We start from the raw sequence: 14480 nt of genomic DNA, 5'->3' as shown, positions 1-14480 counted from the left end.
CTCCCCAGGGTCTGATGCTATATCCACAGGGTCTACTAATTATCAGTGAATGGCTCTAAATGAGGAGCACGGGGTGGACAGGACAGACCCGCTCCTAAATGAGCAGCCCATTGGGGCAGACAGCAGACATTCTGCACAATGGGAAATTTACCAACACAGTGGTCTCATTCATGGAGACGGACAGAAACGGCACCATATCCTCACTGTTGAACCAGCCAGGGAAGCATTTTCTAGATGTTTACTGAGGAAATGAGGGTAGACTCTCGCTACCCAGTCACCTCCCGTCTCTTTCCACTAGCCTCAGCCTTTCTAGATCCTGATACAGTAACACGGGCTTCATCTGAGACCCCCATGCTCAGAGGCCAAGAAGGAAAGGGCACTCATAGCCACAGAGTCCCCCACCCCCACCCCCACCCCCACCCCCAGTTCACTGTACCGTGACCACTCCCCAACTCCTGAAATATGCCTTGAACACAAATTCAGATTCTTGCTCTGCCCCTTAAGGCTCTGACTCAGAACTTTGATCTCTCCTGCAGTTCAGTGGATCAATGGCCTCTGCCTGGAGGACAGGGCACTTGGTATGCAGTTGGCACCTGCCACTGTCACAGTTGCCGTGCCATAGGCTTTAGGTACCAAGTGTGGGGATCTAAATTCTAACCTCAGATTTTCGCTACCTTGTCTGGGACCTTGGGTATTCTGATGTTTCTCTAAATCTCCATTTTCTCATCTTGAGGAGTACTACGGGCTATGGACGGAGAACAAGACAAGGTAGGGGAAAGACCCTGGGAGCCCCCTGTATTGATCTCTAGCTAGAATTCCATGGCAAGCCAGCGAGATGTCTCAGCTGGGAACAGTGCTTGCTGGTAAGCCCAAGGACCCACAAGTCATCTCTGACCTCCACATGTGCACTGTGGTGCACACACACAGATAGATAGATAGATAGATAGATAGATAGATAGATAGATAGACAGACAGACAGACAGACAGACAGACAGACAGACAGACAGAGGATTCTATCAGGCCACAGGAGCCTCCTCAATACCATAGTACTAACCTCATGTGACCCATGAAAAGCTAGATGGAAAGCAGAAGGGTGTTTCTGGACTGAGAAGCCACCCCTGTCATCTACAGAAACTAAGAGGTCACATCTAATGACTCACAAGGAGACAGGTCCTGGCCACTGATGCCCTTGGAGTCCCCACTTGCAAGCCACTGATGGATGGCTTTGAATATTGGTACTTCCGTCCTCCGGCCCTCCGTGATGTCCAAGTCCGTCGTGTCTGTTAAGGAACTTCCCCAGCTGCTTTGTACCGGCTTATTTTTGCAACAGTCTGGCATGGATCCCAGCAGGAGGCAGCCTCCCCACAAAGGGGAGGAAGCCTCAGTTGATGGATTAAAAAACACGGGGTGGGGGGGGAGGACGGCCCCCCAAAGATTTCAAAACCTGTCCAGCTAGTGTAGTCAGGTTGTGAGACCAGCCTTCACGGTACAGTCGCGTTCCACCGTCCCTTCTATTAGTTCTGCAGTCTGGTGCCAGGCAGCTCCTTCCTGTGCTTTTGAAGCCCCCACCTTTCCAGTCAAGTTCTTTGGGTCTCAACTGAGCTGTCCAGGGTCCTGGGTGGGGTAGCTCTTGAGTCAGTCTTTCCAGAGAAAAAGCACAAGGGCTCTCGTTATCCCAGGGCCGCTCTGGGAAAGGCCACGAGTGCCCGAGGGCTCCAAAAGTAGAACAGAGTGTCCCTAGTCACACATGGCTGCTGTGCCTCATGTGACCCCGCTGACTCTGGAGAAAATGATCTTCTCCTTCGTTCTTGAGGAAGATGCTGAGCCAAGGGGAGGAGCTTGTGGCAGCCTGCGCCCTCCACAGTGCCCCAGCTCTGGTCACTCTTGCCCTCCACTCCAGGGTGAGTCACTGGGGCAGGTAAGAGGATCAAAGAGGGACACACAGGTCATAGCTAAGGTGCTTGGTGTTAGACGTCTTTGTCTTTGGGTCATAGCTCTGGGAGGACCCTCCTGGTCATCCCTTGGCTCCTGCTCACCTGGCCACCTGTTTACTATTTATTAGTGAGGGTATACACACACACAACACACACACACACACACACACACACACACACACACACTCTCTCAAGACATCAGTATCCTCCATCATCTTCAAGACTAAATCCTATATGAAGGGTAGATGATTTAGGCCACAAACCCTCTTGAGCCTCTGGGAAACTGCATCCTCTTTGCCTGAGCCTGTGAGACTTGAATGGAATTGAGAGCCAACAGGGCAGCTGGGCAAGCCTGGCATCCAGCACTGCCAGCCACCAGGAATACCCTGGAGCCAGTCCGTGCACCGCACAGTGCTGCCCCACCCCCTCCTGCCAGAAGTCCCTTACTACCACCATTCTGGGGGAGGCAATTTAACCAGCTGGGGACAACCTTGCCTGAGGTGTCAGACAGGCTTGAGCCTGCCTCTGGGTCCTGGGCCAGGCACTCTCGTGTTGTCTCACCTGTAATAAGATGCCTGTCTCATAGTCTGTGCCAACTGTGCCAGGCATGGATTCGGAACTGCCTCGGGCTCTCTCTTTCTCCCCCAAGCACCTCAGGGAAGGCCCCAGAAGAGCCAGCAGGGCCTGCCGAGCCCTCCCTGTTGCTGCAGCCCTGTGCTAGTCCCTGTTGGAACCCTGGCTCCATTCCCTCTGCCCAGAAGGTAATCAGTGAACGTAAAACTCCCTAAGATGGGTCAGAAGGGGGCCCCAGTAAGCACCCTACTTTCAGAGGTGTCTGAAATGTGAAATGGGGTATACTAAGCAGCCATTGATCCAGAATGAGAGAGGTAAAAAGAACTTATTCAGACAGGGTCAGCAAAGCTAAGGAGACACGAGAGAGGATAGAGAAGTCTAGTTGAGCCACTTCTCTCCCTGTGAAAGGACACACTTGCTGGGGACTCCGTCCCTGGTGCCCAAAGCCTCTCCAGGGCTGAGGTGCCGTTCTGGGATCTTCTTGAGTTTGTCTGTCCCTGGACTCCTCCAGCCACCCTCCAGCTGCCCCTCAGTAGCCTCGCCACAGGCCTTTGTCTGCGTCTTCTTGGAGACAGATACGTGCCATTGACCTGTAGCGGGCTGAGACCAAGAGCAGCCCTTGGTGGGTCAAACTGGCATGTGGCAGTCGTCCACACTGTAGTTTGAATGGTTCCTAGCAACAAGTTTGGATCTGAATCACCAGGAGAGGGAATAAAGAGGCCCTTGCACTCCAGCCCCCACTATACAGATAAGGGAAACTGAGCCACAGTTAAAGAAAGAAGTGTAGGGTAGGAAGCCCCTGTTCCCAGGTGAGGGGAGGGGGACAAACAGCTCCTAAAGATTTCAAGGGGACAGGACTAAATTGTGCGTTTTCTCAAAGGCCCTGATGCCACCCCACCCCACCCCACCCCCAGCTCTAATTCACACAGATAATGCCAACTTTACAGATGAAGTCAGAGGACTGAGGGATAGAATTAAATGGGGTGCATGAGGACCCTCACAACCTCCCACGCCACCCCATGTTCCCCTGATGTGGTGGTGCTGTGGGAAGCTAAGGGAAAGAAACGGGGTGTGTGACACCTCACCTCCCACACACCCCACTCTATCAGCCTGCTTGTCCAGCCTACCACAGAGTAGCCCCTGAGCTGTTACTATGACAGGCCTTAAATCCTCATCCTTGTCTCCCAGGTGCAGAGGACACACTGGCCCCAGGAGGATGGGCTTACCCAAGACCATGAGCAGCAGCTTCCAAATCTTTACTTGCACCTTCCATGAACTTCTCATGGACCACACCCACCCTTCCCCAATTCCCCCAGTCACCCTTGTCTGGAGACGAAGTCACTGCTAGACTACGGTGTCCCATGGCTTATAGTTCTCTGCTTCATCCTGCACCAGAGGGATGGAGCCAGACAGGGACTGCAGAGAAACCCAAGAGCAGGAACCAGGGTTGTGCAGTGTTCCATGTATGTTTGCCTAGCCTGTATCAAGCCCTAGGTCCCTTCTCCTGGTACTGGAGGAAAGAGGAACAGGGAAGAAAGGAAGGTGGGAAGAGGAGGGAGAAGAGGAAGGGAGGAAGTAAAACAAACAAACCCAACAGGTGTCCACAGCAGATATCACTAATTGACCCCTGCAATTTCTCTGATTAAACCAAGGGCATCATCATAATTCCTGCCCTGGGCTCCAGGCAGCCACTACATGGGGTTGGCACTGGATGCAAAGTCCACTTGGCACTCTGACAAGGCCAGGGTTCTCTAGCACAATCTTACCATTCTACACCTCCCTCTGCTCCGGCTCAGCTGGATCAGACCCAAAGCTGGCCCAGAATACCAGAACACTTGGCTGGAAGGACTGTTTGACGACCTCTGGGTACAGAGATACAGAGCTGACCCACTTCGGGTAGACAGCGGCTGTGCCCAGGCCAGACCTGAAACTCCTGCTCAAAGACCCTACCCCAGTGTCTACCACACAGCTTTGCATGTCCAGGGGAGCCTAGAGGACTTACCTCTCCTATGAGGCTTCCCCAGAGACATTGCATATGGACTTGAAGGCACCTACCCCAACTATGCAGGTACAAAGACCGTCTCAAAGCCACCCAGTGACAAGCCAGGGTTCACCATGAGGTAGGCTCCAAATCCTGTACTCACACTTTCTATGGGACACACACACACTTCCCCAATCTCCTTGGTCACTTCTGGGGGGCCTACTACCCTCAGGGCTTTCTTCTCCTCCTCAAATGGCCCTCCTGCTGTGCTCATCACCCAGCTGAGATGCCACCTCCCAAAAGTTATTTGTCAAGACATCAGCTATTGTTATCACTCCGAGGTAGACCAGCTGCAGCAGCCTGGCACGGACCTGCCTCTGGCCACAGCGTAGTCCAGAGCCAGCTAGTCAGGAACCAGGCCTGGTCACATGTCTGCAGAAGGTACATGCAGAGATGAAACCTCAAAAGTGGGAAGAAACTCGAGGACTCAACAGAGCAGACCCGAGAAGTAGCTGAGGTGCTAAAGTGGAACCAGCCGGGGAACTCTCGGTCAAGGCAGGGTAGCTTCCCCTTGGGAATGCCCCTTTCCCAGCCCAGATTCACGGGTGCTGTGGTACCCAGAGAGGTTCCCGCTACTGGTCACCCTAGGTCGACACTTCACAGCTGAGAATGATGAGGGACAGGAATGGAATGTCCTTGGTTCTGCCACTGCCCACAATCTTGTTCTTATACTGATGACTCTTCTAAATGGCTGTTTTGATTTCCTGGTGCCCCTATTCTGACTTTGACCCCGAGAAGCAGCTGGGGGCTGAGCAGGAGGACACCAGACCCACCAAGATTCCAGTGGCCTTGAAACTGCCCCATAACTATGCTAATAGGACGAGGAGAGAGTACCTTAGTCTCTAAGGTCCCCTCATCCAATCTGTGTCTCTGAGCTTTTACCTCTTCCTCCGATGGATGGATTCTGGTTCTTCCCAGCCAGGCTGATGATAGGCAGGAGGAGGTGATGGGGGGATCTCTAGTCCTTCTCAGCCCCCTCCTCCATTTTCCAGTAAGAAAGCCGCTGAGGCCCTTGGAAGGAGCTGAGTGCCCTGTCTGTATCCCCACAGGCATTTGGCAACGCTCCTCACCGTCTGCCACATTAGGGAGCGATGGTAGAACATGGCAGTGCCAGGATCGACAGCACCAGGATGGGTAGCCTGCCAGGGGAGGGGACAGCCACACGGAGTCTGCTGGAGGGAGCCGTCTAGAGCTACCTCAGGTCCTAGCCAGCAGCAAGGGCACAGAGCCACTGGGCAGAGGAAAACGTATAGCCAGAAAAGGAGGCACACTGAAGAAGCTTACAAAAAGAGGCCGCCATCTGGGAGGGCAACGAGTTCAAGGAAAGCATTCGGAGGAGAAAGAGCTGCTGGGCTGAGCCCCTAGCTATCAGTAGCCACTAGCATCAGAAGCCAGAGTTGCTGGAGAGAATCCCGCTGGACTGTGGGATCGCTGGAGAAAACCCCGTTGGCCAGGCTTCCAGCCTCAACCAATTATTTGTACTGGTTACTGTTTTTTGGTTTGTTGTTGTTTTGGGTTTTTTGTTTTTGGTTTGTTTTGTTTTGTTTTTGTCAGCTTGACATAAAATATGATCATCTGGGGAAGGGTCATCGGTTGAGAAAAGGCCGTCATTAGATCGGCCCATTGGCAAGTTTGTGTGGCATTTTCTTGAGTAATTTTTGATGTAAGAGGGCCCAGTCCACTGTGAGCGGCGCCATCCATAGGCAGGTTGTCCTGAGCTGTAGAAGACAGGAAGATGAGCAAACCAAAGGAAGCAAGCCAGTGGGCATCATCCCTCCATGGTTCTTGCCCCTGCTCCTAGAGTTCCTGTCCTGACATCCCTCAAGGATGGGCCGTGGTTGGATGTGTAAGCCAAATAAATCCTTTCCTCCCCTAAATCACAGCAATAGAAATCAAACTAGGACAGCCATCGTGGAGGTAACATCATACAACACAGAGCGAGTCTGTCCAATTCCAGAAAAGGGAGACTCTGTGGAAGGGGCTTCCCACTTTACAGATGGGAGGCAGACAGGCAGCAGAGGTCCTCTGGTAGCATGGCCCAGGGCCCTTGAACCAATCTAGACAAAGGTGATGTAGCCACTGTACGCTGATGAGGGTAAGGAGGCAGGGTTAAACCCCAGTGGGGAAGACAAGGTGCACATGTGGAGCCCCTGGATGAGCAATGGGACTAGGAAGGCAGGGAACCACAGCGGAGTGGGTGGGGTCAGGAGCAGGTAGAGGAGGGCAGGATGCTGAAAGAGCTCCAGGATCCCAAGAATTCCTGAAGGGCGAGGAGGATGGGAAGCCAGCCTGGAGAGACTGAAGTCTCTGGGGAGAGACCCAAGCTTTGTCAAGGAACTTGGAAGTGACGGGGTGTACAGTGGAGGCTCTGGAGAGCAGGTTACGGGTAGCCAGAAGAGCCAAGAAGTATCCACAAGAGAGGGTCTGGAAAGTGAAGGGGAGGAGAGACGTCCTGAGTTTCTGTACCCTTCTAGCCCTTGCTCGCCACCGTTTGTGTGAGTGCCCACTGTGTTGAGAACAAAGAGTCCCCTGTCCATTGGGGGCAGCGTTTCTTGGGCCAGTGTCTGAACCGTATCAGGAAGGGGGCTGCACTGTTAGTAGGAGCCCCGAGAAAAAGGTGACCCCCATGGCTGATGGGAGAACAAGGAACTTGGAGTCACGGTAGCACATCCCCAGTTCTCCCTCCTGCCTCTGAGAGTCACAGGCACCCTCGTAGAGCCAACCGGTTATTTTCTCTTTCCTTGGGGCCTTTGTTTCTACCCAGGAGCCTTAGCAGAGTCACTCCTCTGCTGAGATCTTCACACCAGCTTGGTGAGGCTAGTCAGGGCCCAGGCCTGCTGGTACCCTTCATAAGAAGGGATCAGCTGGGAATGCACTCCTATGAGGCCTGTGATATCCTGGGTGGGCATTCTCACTGGTCAGGACCAGCATCCAGACCACAGGGACAGCGGACACATATCCTGATGATCTGAGGACGGAGTCTCGGGTCAGGCTGGCCCTCAATTGGGGAGAGTCCCACAAGTACTACTGTAGCTTCCTGGGGTCCACACCCCAGTCCAGCTTTGGAATGAGGTGGGCCCTGGTCCACATCCTGGTTTTGCCACCACTCCCACACTGCTTGCTTGTTTGACCTTGGATAAGTCTGAACGTTTGACTCTGGGCCCCACTCAGAAATCTGTGAATGAACGGGTTCTATGTAGATACACACTGCTGGGGTGACCATAGGGGCTGTCTTTTGAGTGGCTCCCTAAGTGACTGGAAGGATCAGGTTAGGTTGGGGGGCAGCAGGGGAGACAGATGATTCGTGCATATCTGGCTTCACCCACTGTGTGGAGAGGACAGACAGATAAGAACTTGCCCTCCATCAGAACCGTGAGACAGACCTCCAAGGTTCCTAAAGCTTTTCTAACTTTGACCCAGGATCTATCTCCAGCCTCCCTGTTGGCCAGCAATGTGGCCTTTCTCCTGCACCCAAACCACAGAGAGGCTTCGAGGCTTTCGCAGAGCTGTTGTCCACCTCTGCTAAACAGCCATCCTGTGTCCCCCATGTAACCTTGCCCCGGTGTCGTCTCTCTGGCTGGAGCCATTAGTGCCACACAGCCAGCCAGTCTGAAGCCCATGTTCAAAGCAACTGGCCACCTGCAGACCCAGGGGGCAGAGGAACCCTGTGGACCCCCACCCACAGTGGAAGGGCAGGCAGGATGGGACAATACCCTCAGGAAAGCCAGTGTTTGTATTGTCAACGGAGGCTGGGGTGGGATTTCCTATGTGTACAGGACCAGGGATGTGCAGGCACCCAGGTGCTAGGATCTGCCCACTCCTGCCACCAAGCCCAGAGCCTTGACCAAATCAGTTTGTCTTTTTTTTTTTTTTTTTTTTTGGTTCTTTTTTTCGAAGCTGGGGACCGAACCCAGGGCCTTGTGCTTCCTAGGCAAGCGCTCTACCACTGAGCTAAATCCCCAGCCCCTCAGTTTGTCTTTTAACATGTGAAGCTCACACTATGTAGGGATAGCAAGGTCTCTAGATCTCTGTGCTGTTAGGGTGTTGCACACAGCTCAGAGGCTTCTCCATGCCTGGGATGCAGCCGGTAGAGACTGGTACAGGCGGTATGACTTTGTTGGAAATATGTAGCAACATTGCTCTCTGCCTCACCTTGCTCCAGTCAAGGAGACATGCACACGCGTGCACACACACATATAGACATACAGGCATGCATACACAGGCAAGCACACATACACACACATATATATATAGATATACATGGAAGCACGCATGCACACACTTGTGAACACACACACACACACACACACACACATATTAGAAAATTTTAATCCCAACCTAGGGTTTCTACCCTGCCTTTGACCACTTAGTTCCTGGATAAAAGACACACACTCCCTTTATATTTACAATAAGCCTTAAACAGCACAAGAGCTAGGCAGATACCCTCTCCGCTACTAAGATCTACTTTCCTATCGATAACACGGGTCATTACTGTGTTTCATCTGGGCTGCTCTTAACTCCAGTCGACCAGCCCTCGGAGCTATGTGTTTACGGCTCATAGAGCCCATGGCTGCTTCTTCCTGTATCTTCTTCTTCTTCTTCTTCTTCTTCTTCTTCTTCTTCTTCTTCTTCTTCTTCTTCTTCTTCTTCTTCTTCTTCTTCTTCTTCTTCTTCTTCTTCTTCTCCTGGTTCTCCTCTGACCCCAAGCTCAGGAAACCTAAACTCCTCCTCTGTGCCTCCTTCCCAGCTATTGTCTGTTGGCATCTGAATCTACCAATCAGAAGTAACTTAGGGTCAAGGCCACAGGTCTAAGTGCAGACTTCAGGTCTTAGGGACCCACACTTTCATTACAATAGACCAAACCTCAACAGTACATAGAGACACATGCACTCACACACACACACACACACACACACACACACACACACACACACACCACTCCCGGTCTTGCCAGCCCCGTGCTCCTTGGGTCACCTTTGTCTCAGCATCTTCCCCATTAACCACTATTCCTCTGTCCTCGGCAAACCACAGCCCATCTCCTGTCCTTGGGCTTTAACATCAGTGTCTGGCCCTGAGATGAATGGAAACCAAGAGACACAGAAAACATCGAATCTGGAGCCGGGCTCCAAGCCACAGCATCTGGGCAAGCCATTGATGTGCCCAGTGTTCTTATTCAGACTGAACCTGGGCCAGCAGACAGCCCAGTAGATGGGGTCATTGGTGTTATTGATGGAACAGACCCAGGGATAAATGTCCAAGGACTGGGGGTCCAGGGGAGGCCAACTCTCTGGTTACCTGTAATTTTCCATCCCCAAAGTTCTGGGGATCCATAGGATAGAAGATGACACTGAAACCAGTGAGCTTTACATCCTGGATGGATGGGACTAGAAGAGAAACCTGTACTTGTCAGGGCTTATCCAGAGCCCATCAGAGATGACTCCAGTGTCCCTTGGGATGGTGGCAGCCTCTGGTCTCATCTCAAGAAGGGACAGCAGTTGGTCCTCCCATTGGTCCTTGAGACCCAGGTATCCTCCCTCAGAGGGACCTCAGTGTTTCCTAAGACCACAATGCCATCAGAGCACCCATGCCACAGGGTCACTGGGCTAGTTAGCTGGGGACAATGTTGACACAGTGACCACACAAACAGGCCTTTGCCCTCGGGCCTTCTTGTTAAATTCAATCCATGATGAGGTCGCCAACACCCTTCATACAAACAGGTGAGAGGCACAAACACAGAAGTCCCCATAAGGTCAGAGCCTCTTCCAGTGGTCCCTGCCCAGAGCATCCTTAGGACACAGCGCAGCACAGCCTACCAAGGCTTAGATTGTGCTGCCTTCCTTCCAGGGGCAGCCTGCACCCAGCCCTAAGAGCTTCTGTCCTCCTGAGCCTGATGTCCCAGGACTCTGATGGACAGACAGCAGAGATGGAGTTCACTGGACAGCTGCAGTATGGTGTGTGTGTGCGTGTGTGCATGTGTGCATGTGTGTGTGTGTGTGTACGTATGTGCTATGCATGTGTACAAGTTTGCATGCCAGTGTGTGGAGAGCAGGGTTCAACCTCAGAACTTTTTGAGAGAGGGTCTCTCACTAGCCTGAAACTTGCAGGTGGAGTTAGGCTGGCTGGCTTGCAAGCTTGGGAGATGTGCAGATCTGTGTCTCCGGCGCAGGGATTACAAGTTCACACCCAGCACGGGATTACAAGATCACACCCCCGACACAGGTGGCTTTTTTTTTCTCACTTGGATGCTGGAGATACAAACTCAAGTTCTTATACTGAAGACAAGTGCTTTACCAACCAAGCAATCTCCGAAACTTCCTGGTGGAAGTCTGCCAAGGCTGAGGTTGTCCTGCCTTCCTTCCAGAGCCCTCGTCCTGAGCCCACCTCCTGAACCTGATATCCCAGGACCATGATGGATGGACAGCAGAGATGGAGTCCACTGGACAGCTGCCACATGCATTTGGAAGGACTCCACCGTCCCTGTTGTCATTCTGTCCACATTCGGCTCTCTCGTGAGGCTTGGTGATGAAGGGTGAGCGTGGCACAAGCCTTTGATTGGGGCAGGCACACATGTATTGAGGTGCTGACACGAGAGCTGGGTAACTTCTGCTGTGTTGCTTAACCTCTCTGAGCTGCTTTGCCAGGAATTCACGGGAAACGGTGCATAGAGTCTAGGAGGTACCTGCACACAGTAGACACTTAATTTGCAACAGTCTCAACAACCCTGCACTCCTTGAAGGTCCGGACAGCAGGAAATAGATGCCCTTTCATGGACTCCTCCCTTTCCTCCCACCCATTCATGGCCCCTCTCTTCCTTCACCTGTCTGCTTATGGTGCCAGCCACACTTCTAGCTCCCACACTTGCCAGGCAAGCCCCTGCTTCAGGGCCTTTGCCCTCCACCTGGAACAGACCTTTCCAGGTCTCAGCCCAAAATGTCACCTTTTTTTGACAATGCCCTGCCCATGTCATCAGCATGGCTGGCCCATGTTTGTCTGCCATGTGGGTTCTTTTGTTTTATTGTCTCACTTCATAGCATTTGCCCAGTAAATTTGGGCATCATCCGCTCTCTCTCTGTCAATGAAGCATAGCATAGAACCTGGCACATAGTAGGTGCTCCTGCTTAAAAGGGAAAATGCTATCAGAGCCTACCTGGTCTGAATGTCCCAGTGCCACCGGGCCCCTGCCCCTCCCCCTCCCCTGACTCCCCCAGCCGCAGCAGTGCTAATTGGCAGGGCCCACCCACCCAGTGCATCCCCCGCCCTCTACTGCACAGGCTGCATTGTGCAACCTGTAATTGTGGCCTCCTGCCTCCTTCTCCCCTTCCCCAGCCCCTTCTTCAGTAGAAAGGCCAGGCCTATTGTGAGCTCCTGCTGACAGGAATGACCTCACCAGCCTCCTGAGATGAGCAGGAGGGGGGGACAGGGCCCAGGTTGAGAAAGGCCTGGGGGCTGTGGCCTGGTACAAAGGCCGGGTTGGGGGTGGGCACCCTTCTAAGAGCTTCCAGGGGCTGGGGGAAGACAAGAGTGCTTTTCATGAGAGGAAGAACGGGGAGAAAGGGCTAATCCTTAAGAAAGGGCTCTAAGGGAGATTTCCATAGGCAGCCGTGTCCCTGAGTGGGGATTTTAGAGGAAACCAGTGGCTTGGTAGGCCTGCCCATTAGCAGCCTTGGACCTACATTCCTCTCTCCTGTAGCCTGTGCTCTTCTCTGTAAAATGGGCTAGTTATGAGTACTGTATCCTACTGTGAGTGTCAGGTACAAAGCACACATTAAGTGTCCAAAGCACTGGTCCCCTCCCCCTCCTCCTCCCCATCTTCTTCCTCTTCTTTCTCCACCTCCTTCCTTCCCTCTTCCCCCTCCTCCCCTCACCCTCCTCCTATCCCTCTCTTCATCATCATCCTCCTCCCCCTCCTCTTTCTCTTCTCCCTTCTCTTCCCCCAGTCCTCCCCTCTCCTTCCTCTCCTCCTTTTCTTCCTTCTCCTAGCCCTCCCCTGATTGGTGGTGCCCAATCTCAGACCCAAGGCCTGGCACATGCTAAGAAGATGGAGTTCCACCCCAGTCTGACCTGACCCTGATGTGGGTCCTGTTGAGCTGTCTGAGCTGGTCTCCACTTGGCTTAGTTCCTCCCCCACAGCCCCCCAAGAAGCTGGGATTGCAGGTGTGTGGCCACCAGACCTGGCTTCCCTCCCTTTTACAGACATTTCTCAGATCCTTGCACCGGTCTCAGCTGAGCACCCCTGGGCTGCCCAGGGCTGGCTTCCATCACCCGCCCCCACCATGTGCCTTGTCTGAGTTAGCACCTGCTCTCCACTGCCTACTCTGGGCTCCTGAGCTCTGGCAAAGTACACTTCAAGGCCCTGTGTCTCTGTGTATGAGCCCAGTAAGGCACCCATCCTACATGTCTGAATCTCAGGTCTGGACCAGGCCACAGCTCCACATCCCCGGGGATGTGGAAGAAAAAAGCACTTGCTCAGGCTCCCCAAGAGCCTTTTACTCTTAGTCATTAGGGACTGGGGAGGGAATGGGTCATGGAGCAGTACAGCTAGGTCCATCTCTCCGCAGAACCCTTTAAACTGCTGTTCTAGAAGTGACAGAGCTGAGCCTGGCAGGACAGAGCACGGGATGTGACAGGCACTAGCCAGCTCTTCAGACCCCTTTACTAAGAACAGCCAACATCTCCCTCCAGCTTTCACAACACTGTGTCTGCTTCCCAGATTCAGCGAGGCTCTGTGAAGGCTAGTTGACAGTTTTCCCCTCTGGGCTGGGAGTGTGGCTCAGTGGTAGAGCACTTGCACCCAAGAGGCCCTGGGTTCAACTCCCATCACTGCTGATACATTTAGAAATAAAATGTTTTGTTTCCCTTCCTGTATGTGTGTGCATGCACATGTACACCCATGAATTCATTGTGTGAATACAGACATGCATTGTCACACGTGGAGGTCAGAGGACAACTTCTGGTGTCATTCTCCATCTTCTGCCTTGTTTCCTTGCTGTTCCCTGCTGTCACTCCAGGCTAGCTGGCCTCTAAGCTTCTGGGAATGCTGTCCCCGCCTCCCAGGTCTCTGAGGGAGCATCGAGATTAGAATGGCTTTATTTAGGCTCTGGGGATTTGAACTCAAATCCTCGTGCTTGCATGGCAAGCTCTTCACTTACTAAACCACCTCCTACCCCCTTTTCTCCTCACTGAGCTTGTCTTCAACAAAATAGTTTCCCACAGCTCATACCCAGGAAGATTCTGTCTTCCTAGCAGTGTGACCAGGTCTCTTTAGCTGGGTTCTTATGGTGGCAATGTTTCTGGCCTAACTGGTGTGGGTTCTCAGCATAGTTAGAAGATCTGCTATCCCAAAAGCCCCTGGCAGGGAGATTTCCCCGGGGCAGGATCAATTTGAGATGGACAGTCTATCTAGTAACATATACCTGACCAGCCTGTGTGACCCCATGGGGACACCATACAGAGGGCTGCCAGACTCTAGCTGTATTCTATACAGAACTAGATGCATGGTCCAGCCAGGACACCAGCTCCCAGAGCTGCCGTGACAAGAGGCACACATAACCAGGACCAAGCCAGGGGCTGAGTCTGAACTGGCATGAGAAGGCTGGTCCTTCCCCAGCTCAGCCCTTGATAGCCTCACGCTAGCCTTGGCAAAGAAGAAGCCACAGCTAAACTGAGCCCAGACTTGTGAGAATAAACAAGGCTGGTGAGCCCAGACAGGTCAGAATAAACAAGGCTGGTGACTCTTATCCTGTAGTAACAGACAATCTATAGGGACACAGATAAAAACAGTATCAAGAGGAGGGTGGAGAGATGGCTTAGCAGTTCACAGCTGGTCGTTCTTCTGTAGGACTCACTTCCATTTCTGGCATGCACACGGTGGCTCATGGTCTCCTTGGGTGCCAAACGTACACACAGTAACTCATGGTCTCCTTGGGTGCCAA

This window comes from Rattus norvegicus, chromosome 7 (assembly GCF_036323735.1).
Source record: "Rattus norvegicus strain BN/NHsdMcwi chromosome 7, GRCr8, whole genome shotgun sequence".
NCBI classification, from domain to species: domain Eukaryota; kingdom Metazoa; phylum Chordata; class Mammalia; order Rodentia; family Muridae; genus Rattus; species Rattus norvegicus.
Note: the sequence above shows the minus strand (reverse complement) of the source record.